The 10,144-nt window shown below is 38.6% G+C and overlaps 1 pseudogene; it reads left to right on the top strand.

Moving 5' to 3' along the window:
- The first annotated feature begins 50 nt into the window (after positions 1-50).
- Positions 51-8,649, top strand: LOC106330325 (annotated as a pseudogene).
- Positions 8,650-10,144: the final 1,495 nt, after the last annotated feature.

Raw genomic sequence — 10,144 nt, 5'->3', positions numbered from 1 at the left:
GGAGGAGGGGGGGAATATGGCGTATTTGGAGAAGAATATTGAGTGAAGAAATGGCAAATGATGTATGTTCTGCCACTAGTCTTTTTTTTTGTCAACAGATAAATGAAGGAAAAAAAGTAAAATTACTAAAAACGATTTGGGTAACTAAACTGATAATACAAAATCAACAACAGTCTTTACTGTTGGAAGAGATTTGCAATCTGTACCAAGTTGTTTGTCATAATTGTTTTCCTTGAAGGTGGAACAAATTTGATATTAATTTTTTTAAAGTAAAAAACAAAATGTTTTGATTTAACCGTTATCAGCCGTGGCGGTGGTGGTTTTGAGTCACTTGCGTTGGTTGAGCTCCATTTCTCAAGCGGCTGGTGTTCGCCCGGACACAGGGATTAACAACAATCCATTGAAATTTCTGGACTTCTTTCTCAACCTCTGATACGTTCTCTTTACTTTACGTGAAGGAAGTGCAATTTTACTTTAAAAAAATTAACAACAATCCATTGAAATTTACACGATTTTGACAGAAAACACGTTATTATTACGGTTTTTCGCAGAAACACAGTTTCAAACTATATTTTCAATATGTTGTCATTATAAATTAATTTAAATTTATACAATTATAATATTTGGTTTATTATAATATTGTCATTTTGCAACATATTGTAAATTATAAAAACCAAAATTAATTTAAATTTATTATAATATTTCACCAAAAATAGTTTAGACTCTTGTTTAAACTTATAATATGAGTTTCATTTTTCATCTAGCTTTTGCGTATAAATCTATTTCTTAATTTGAAAAAAATGGACAACAAACTAGAACTGCATTTAGATGCTGCGCGTATGGATGACGAAACAAAGACCTTATATCTATGATAATTTTGAAACCGTTGTGATAAAAAAAAATCTAAGAAGCAGTATGACTATTGTTAATAAAGATATACTACAATTTCAATCTAAATTACATGTACAAAAAAAAAATTGTTATGTTTACATATATACTAATTATAGTTTTCAGTAATGGTATTTTCATGATTAGTAAGAAGTAAAATAACACAAATATATACAAGCATAAAAACAATTAATATATTACTTATCATATTAATATGATCATCTTCTTATAAACAAATAAATATTTTTACAAAAAAATAATAAGCACAGTATATTGGAAGAAATTAAATTTTGGAAATTCTTAGTAAAACATAAATCATATATTTACTTTGCAAAGGGAATGATATAAAGGAGTTAAAACAAACCCATGAAAATCTGTAGTAATTTATGAAAAATATATGATAACATTTACTAATCTAAATATACATATTTGCAGAATTCACATAACTTTAAATTTATATTAACTTCTAAAGTTCTTAATTCTACACAAATCAATATCCCAATAATCCCCCTCCTCCTCCTTAGATTCATTAAAAATTGGTTCCCATAACATAATCATAATTTACCTTTGATTTTTGAGCAATATTAAATTGATCTTTTATTACTAGTAAAAGTTAATAAACCCACAATTCTAGGAAATATAGTAAAATTTATGGAAAAATTTATCTCATATATTTTATTAGTTGTTGGGTCACACCTTCCTTAAAAATCAACTCTTGAGATAGTATAAAATCTAGTGTTATTTTTTTAAATAAGAAGTATTTTTACTTTAATAAATATTAAGAAACTGATCTCTAAAATAGTTATAATGCACCTTAGTATTACTTTAAAGGAAATGAATATTGAAGATCATCTACAGTATTTGATAGTGATCGAGAGTTTAATCTAGTGAAGAAAAGATGATGTAGTCAATGATATCTTTAGAACACAACGATGTAATCAGATTCCTGTAGGCAAAGATGAATTTTATTGATGAATAGGATTGAATACAACGAACGAAATGAGATCGAATGTTACAAATGAGATCGACAAGAGAAAATACTTAAAACTAGGTGAAAATAAGATCGATGTATGAGTGTAGCTCTCTCTAGGGTTTTCTTTGTGTCCATCGATCTCTTCTTATAGTGGGTAGACTCTGCAATCTTCGCAACCGCTCCGCGATCTCCGGCTCCTTGAATCTATCTCTTCCTGCTCGTCGGAATCGGGCTTCTTTGTTGGTCGCGTGGCCCAAGTCCCAATTACCTAGTTGACCGAAATTGGGTCCAACAAATATCACAACTATTGGAATTGAATGGAACTTTTGAGGGAAAATATATTTCAATTTTTGTCTTTACCTTACTAATTACTTTCTTTGATTTATTTCATCTATTTTAGTTTTGAGAAATTAGATACGTTGAAAATGGTTCCACGCCAGCTTATTTCAAAACATTATTAGATCACTTTTGAAAAAAGAAATCTTTATAAATAAGATGGCAGCATTTTTTTTTAATACGAGATCATTAGTTCATACATATTCAAAAATATCAAGAAGCCATAAGTCTCTCTGGTCTTGGATTCGAATGAGTGTCCATCCTTACCTCTCGAACTATGTGAGGAAATACTTTGTAGAGTTCCAACTAAATCTCTTATACGATTCAAGTTAACATGCAAACGATGGCTCGGTCTTTTCAATGACAAGAGATTCGTCAACAAGCACTTGGCTCTCGTCGAGGAGCACTTCATACGGATCAATAGTGATCGCAAGGTTACAATAATCAGTCCCATGACCAGATCGCTTGCTCATCTTTTTCACTCCCATACGAATTTCAAGCTACACCTGATATCTATACTATGATTCACTATGATGGCTTGTTGCTATGCATCTTAGAGTCCTCTGCGATGGCAGTTTGGAACCCATGTTTGAATCAAGTTCGATGGATCAAGCCCGAGAGTTCTTATTTGATGCAGCATCATAATACCTTCACCTCCAAGCAACTGTTTTCTATTTCACCTTTTAAAAGATTTCAATTTCTATCTATGATTTCCTTTTATTAAATTTTCTATTTTTAAAAGACTTAGGTTATTATAAACCGGCTCTAAAATCCTATATAGAGGCATTGTAAGTTGGCTTTGATAATTAGTTTTTGAAAGATAATAATCTAGAGTTTCTCTGAAGCCTTGCATTGATTTGATTATGTCATCAAATACGAGAGCCTTGCATCGAATTTGATTCAATTCTTCGATCCAAGAAGTCAGGTCTCTAAAGATTTAACCTAAATCTTTAGATTTGAGCTGAGTTACCGTTGATACGCTGCGCCAGGTTGGTATCAGAGCTTTGCTACGCTCCTCGAAGACGTCCATTAACAATGGCAAGACCTCGAAGAGTACCTGTTCGAACCGAAGCAGAAATCACCCGTGATGCAATCGCCGAGCTTCAAGCTCAGATGCAAAATATCACCGCCGCCCTTCAGAACCTCAACGTTCAACGCAACGCCCCTCCACCCCCTGTTGGCGACCCCGCCAATGATCAAGCTGACGGAACAGATGGAGAAGAAGATGACGATGCGAACCTGTTTACTGATAATCCTTTTGCTCCTCTCCAGAATAACCGCGCCATTGCTCGAGAGGCTGTTCTAGGCGCTGATGAAGGCTTTGCTTGGGAAAAAGGATTTAAAACAGAGATTCCGGAATTCTTTGGCAACTCCTCCGCTGAAGAACTTCTTGATTGGATTGTCACGGTTGAAGAAATTTTAGAATTCATAAGAGCACCGATGGATTGTTGTGTTCCTCTTATCACTATGCGATTCCGAAACAGAGCAGCGGCATGGTGGACACAATTGAAATCAACTCGAGCTCGTCTCGGGAAACCTAAAGTGATGTCGTGGGATAAGTTGAAATCGAAGCTTAAAAAAACATTCTTACCGTATAATTACGATCAGATCATGTTCCAGCGTCTTCATACTATACGCCAGGGTACACGTTCTGTGGCTGAGTACTCGACTGAATTTTTCTTTTTGCTTACCCGTGTTGACAGTCAAGATTTAGAACGTCAGGTAGTTGCTCGATTCACTGCTGGTCTTCGTCAACAAATCCAACACACCATCACCTTATTTAATCCACTAACGTTGGCAGAGGCTCATCAGCAAGCTCTCACCCTTGAGTCGCAAACTAGAGGCAATTTCTCGTTGACTACTTCACGTTCTACGCGCCCTACTCAGCAACAACAAACTGCTAACCCGACTGATGATATGCTTCCACAGCAACAAGATACTGCCATTGTGCCTTTTACGGACAAGATAGTACCACGGCCGTCTTCCCTTCGATGTTTCACTTGCGGAGAGATCGGTCATCGTCAATCCAATTGTCCTAAAAGAAATCACAGAGGTCTTCTCATTGATGCAACTGGCAATGATATAGAGGTCGTCTATGATGAAGAAGTAACAGAAACTATTGAGGAAACTGAGGATCTTGTCGCAGACCATGGCCTGTGCTTAATGGTTCGGCGTGTTTGTCTCGCTCCTCGTCACACCGATGAAACCCCCCCACGACACAACCAGTTCCATTCAAAGTGTACTATTGCAGGCAAGGTGTGCAAATTCATTATTGACTCCAGTAGTAGCGAAAACATGATTGCAGAAGATGTCGTCAACAAGCTCAAGCTAGCCACATAACTTCACCCGTGTCCTTATAAGCTAGCATGGTTGGATCAAAAGATAGACCTTCTCATTACTCGTCGTGCTCTAATATCTTTCTCGGTTGGTGGTACATTCAAAGACCAAGTTCATTGTGATGTTGCACCAATGGATGCTTGTCATATGCTCTTAGGACGGCCATGGATATTTGATCATCGTGTCCAACACGATGGATATCTTAATACCTACAGTTTCCGTCACAACAATCGCAACTTCACTCTTCAACCCTCTTTACCCGAGAAACAGAGCACACCATCAACACCCATTCTCATTCTCCAACGTAAACCTTTTGAGAAAGATCTGTGTGACGAAGGCTATGTTCTCGTACTCATAAACTCGGCAACAGAACCATCTTTGCCAGCGATTCCTGATGAGTTTAGAAGCTTGTTGGAAGAGTTTCAAGACGTCTTCCCAAGTGATTTTCCGTCCGGACTCCCTACGCTGAGAGACATCCAACACCGCATTGACGTGGTTCCCGACGCTGTTCTACCCAATCGAGCTCATTACCGTATGAGTCCCCGCGAACATGAAGAGCTGAGACGTCAAGTGGAGGATCTTGTGGTAAAAGGTTATTTACGCGAGAGCCTTAGTCTGTGTGCCGCTCCAGCATTGCTTATACCAAAGAAGGATGGGTCTTGGAGAATGTGTGTCGATAGCCGCACTATAAATAAAATTATAGTGCGCTATAGATTTCCCATACCGCGTCTGGACGATCTTTTGGATCAAATTGGCACTACAACAATTTTTTCTAAACTGGATCTTCGCAGTGGATATCATCAGATACGTATCCGCCCTGGGGACGAATGGAAAACAGCTTTTAAAACGCGTGAAGGACTTTTTGAATGGCTTGTCATGCCTTTCGGTTTGTCCAATGCACCGAGCACCTTCATGAGGGTTATGAATCAATCTCTACGGCCTTTTATTGGCAAATTCGTCGTGGTTTATTTTGACGATATTCTCATCTTCACTATATCCTTGACGGAGCATATTACCCACCTGAAAGAAGTGCTTCTCGTTCTTCGTCGCGATCAGCTTTTTTCCCCACTAGAGAAGTGCGAGCTCGGGTCTCCGCAGGTTCACTTCCTTGGCTACATCGTCTCTGCAAACGGCCTTGCCGTCGACCCGAAAAAGGTGGAAGCCATCAAGTCGTGGCCTACTTCAACTACACTATCGGCCACTAGGAGTTTTCATGGTCTCGCATCATTTTACCGAAGGTTTGTGCCGCAGTTTGGCAGTCTGATGGTGCCTCTAACTGATTTCATTCGATGAGATGGTCTATTTACTTGGACTCCGGCAGCATCTGAAGCTTTCGAGATCATCAAGGCAAAGTTGATTTCGGCCCCCATACTGGCTCTCCCCGATTTTACTCAAGTATGTGAGCTTCATTGTGATGCTTCTAAGCTTGTGATTGGTGCTGTCTTAAGTCGACGTAACCGGCCTATCGCCTTCTTCAGTGAAAAGCTCGCAGGAGCTCGTCTGTGATATAGTACTTACGATGTGGAGTTTTATGCAGTGGTTCAAGCAATCAAGCACTGGAGACATTATCTTTTCCATAGAGAATTTGTTCTCCATACAGATCACGATGCTTTAAAACACTTTAGTAGTCAAGACAAAGTCTCAGCTCGTCATGCTTCATGGGTGTCTTATTTGCAACAATTTACTTTTGTTATCAAGCACACGTCGGGTGCTTCCAACAGAGTTGCACGCTGGGCCGTCGCCATTCCTTACTGGGTATACTTCATGTCTCTGTCCCGGGATTTGCAGCCTTTGCCGAGTTATACGAGTCTGATGATTTCTTTGGTAGAATTCTTCTTGACGTTCAGAATGGTCTTTCTCGTTATTTCACTCTTCATGATGGGTTTCTTTTTCGTGGTGATCGACTCTGCATTCCGTACTGCAGCCTTCGACTTCAATTGATCGCTGAGACACACAATGAAGGTCATATCGGTCGCTATCGGACACTGCATTTGCTCTCCCAATCATATTTCTGGCCTGCCTTGCGGCGTGATGTAGAGCGTTTTGTTGAACGCTGTACGACTTGTCAAACATCGAAAGGGCATGCCACGAACGCGGGCCTCTACCTTCCTCTTCCTATACCAACTCAACCATGGCCTGATGTCAGTATGGATTTCGTGATGGGTCTTCCTCACACACAAAAAGGTTTCGATTCAATCTTTGTTATTGTGGATCATTTCTCAAAAATGGTGCACTTCGCTCCTTGTAAGTAGACAACAGATGCAGTTCAAGTCGCAACACTATTTTTTTGAGAGGTTTACAGACTCCACGGGTTGCCAACTTCTATCGTTTCAGACCGTGATTCTCGGTTCTTAGGCCACTTTTAGCGTTCTTTATGGAAGCTTCTCGGTACCAGCCTTGACATGAGTTCTGCTTATCATCCTCAAACGGACGGTCAAACGGAGGTGATTAATAGATCATTGGGAAACTTACTTCGCTGTCTTGTGGGTGATTCTATTAAAACTTGGGATTCGAAACTTCCTCAAGCAGAGTTTGCTCATAACCATGCCCTCAATCAAAGCTCGGGGTTCAGTCCGTTTCAGGTCGTTTATGGTCTTCTTCCTCGTGTTCCTTTGGATTTCACTACACTTCCAGACCGTACACGTCTTCATGGTGTAGCTGATGATTTTGTCGACAACATTCATAACATCCATGTGCAGGTCGTCACCAATCTCGAGTCATCATCATCAAAGTACAAAGCCGCGTCTGATTCTCGTCGCCGTCGTGTTATCTTCGAAGTAGGTGATCAAGTTTGGGCATTTCCCACTAAAGACCGGATGCCGGCTCATGTTTACAACAAACTCAAGGCGAAAAAGATAGGTCCTCTCACGGTCTTGGAGCGAATTAATGACAATGCATATCGTCTGCAACTTCCAGCAAACATCAACACTTCGGACGTCTTCAATGTTCGTTATCTATCACGCTTTGTTCCACCGGACGCAGATCCAGATTCGCGGTCGAATCCTTCTAACCTGACGGGACCTGATGCAGCATTATAATACCTTCACCGCCAAGCAACTGTTTTCTATTTCACCTTTTAAAAGATTTCAATTTCTATCTATGATTTCCTTTTATTAGATTTTCTATTTTTAAGAGACTTAGGTTATTATAAACCGTCTCTAAAATCCTATATAAAGGCATTGTAAGTTGGCTTTGATAATTAGTTTTTGAAAGATAATAATCTAGAGTTTCTCTAAAGCCTTGCATTGATTTGATTATGTCATCAATACGAGAGCCTTGCATCGAATTTGATTCAATTATTCGATCCCAGAAGTCAGGTCTCTAAGATTTAACCTAAATCTTTAGATTTGAGCTGAGTTACCGATGATATGCTGCGCCATTATTCCATTAACTGTTTCTACGATGGTATTGGATACGATGGTCTATCTCAAGATGGTGGCTACAAAATCTTGAGGTTTGGGGACAGAGATATCATTAGAAATCAGTACACAATAACACAGTGGTTGTTGATAAATACGAACTCAAATCCAATTCCTGGAAAAAATACAAAGTTTCTTTGGATTGGCACGTGGTTAAAACTTGTAGAGAAGTGTCACTCATGGGAAACATGTATTGGATTGCTAAATGGAATCAAGCTGGCTACTTCATCCAAAGTTTTAATTTCTCTACCGAGACATTCGAGCCCTTGGCCTCTCTTCCCTTTGCCTATGGTGCATATGATGTTCACAACTTGGCAGCTTTCAGAGGAAATAATCTTTCTTTGTTAGTACAAAACAAAGAAACTGAGAAGATGGACGTATGGGTCACAAACATGGCCAAGAAGGGTGTGATAATATCGTGGACCAAGTTCTTTAGTGTGACGAGACCTGAACGCAAGGTGTTTCGTGCTTGTGAAGCTATTGCTACTAAGGTGCATTTTATTGACAAGAAGAATAGGGTTGTTGTATGTTGTGAGGAAGTAGCAGTAGATGAAAGGTGCGTCAGTGTTAATATCTATCTTATTGGAGAGGGTGAGATAGAAAAACAAGAGATAGAACTACATAAACGAGGTTTTAGCTGGCCCTTTTGTCTCCGGCTATGCATATCTTCCAAGTCTTGTTCCGGTTCTAACATAGGACTATAGGAGCACAAAACGATTGAAGCTTTGAAAATTGTTTCGTGATGTATGTTTTTATCATAAATTTATAAAAACTCAACTATATTTTGAATATTTTTTTTGCTTAAGTCATATTTGTTAAAGATAATAGATTCTCCATCTTTCTACACGCATTGGACATTTGTCCTTACACAAAGTAACTTGTGCATCATCATCTTTCAGATGTCATCTTTATACTTTTGTCCTTTTTTTTATTGGTTTGCTATAAATAGCACTCCTTCTTTTTGATTTTGTAACGTGAAACAATAAGAAGAAATACAAATCAAATCACTCATATCTCTCTCTCTCTCACGTCCTATCTCACTTTTCTTTTGTTCATTTTAAATCATTATACAACAATAATATATACAGAAAATCTCCCTTAGTTATATTATTCACAACACGTTATCAGCATGAAGCTCTGACCAACTGAAGTTTATCAATCTGAAAGTTCTTAAACCAGCCGAGGTAATGTTTAAATTTATGTATTTCAATATACTTAATTTATTTAAATTTTATTATTGTTCCGGAGTGAGAGGCTAGGCCTCCCCCGTTTATTTTTCGGGATGATTGCCTTTCCCGGCTGATCGTTATGGTAGGCTATGCCTTCACGATCAGAGAAACACGTGGTAGGCTTTGCCTCCGTGAATAAAAAGAAAAGGTCAAAAATGGTAGACTAAGTCTCCTCGGGCCTTGAAATAAGTAAAAGACAAAATGGTAGACCATGTCTCCTCGGACTTTGAAAAATGATCAATATGGTAGTCTATGACTCCTCGGATCATGTGGTAGGCTGAGCCTCCCGATTTTATTTATGCCATTTAAATTTCTGCAATTTAAGTTTATGCTTTTCTTTTATGCCTTTAATTTCTACATTTAAATTATGCATTTAAATTATTCATTTAAATTTTAGTCTTTACTATATTTATATTATTATTCTATGAATACAGTTATCATCTCGAATTTGACAAAGCTCGAAATTAATGTCCTGGATATTACGGGAAATAATTATATGACCTGGGCAGTGGGTGCAAAGATGCACCTGAGAGGGAACGGGCTTTTGGAAACTATCGATAGTTCGAAAACGGTGTCGGATGAGAAAAAGGCAAAAGCCATGATATTTTTATGACACCACATCCATGATGGTTTAAAGGATGAATATATTACGAAAGAGGATCCTTGTGACCTCTGGAAATCTTTAAAAGAGAGGTTCGATCACTAGAAATATGTGATCTTACCCAAAGCTAAACACGAGTGGATCCACCTCCGGTTCCAGGATTATAAAAGTGTAAGTGAGTTTAATTCCGCGATGTTTGGAATTACTTCGAGGATGATGTTATGTGGAGAGAGAATAAGTGATTATGATATGATCGAGAAAACTCTCTCCACGTTCCATCCTGAAAAACCGGGCCTGCAGCAACAGTACCGGGTGAATGGATATACCCGTTACTCGGAGTTGATGCAAGTCCTCCTTGTAG

Source organism: Brassica oleracea, chromosome C3 (assembly GCF_000695525.1).
Source record: "Brassica oleracea var. oleracea cultivar TO1000 chromosome C3, BOL, whole genome shotgun sequence".
NCBI classification, from domain to species: Eukaryota; Viridiplantae; Streptophyta; class Magnoliopsida; order Brassicales; family Brassicaceae; genus Brassica; species Brassica oleracea.
This window is presented reverse-complemented; position numbering and strand designations above follow the sequence as displayed.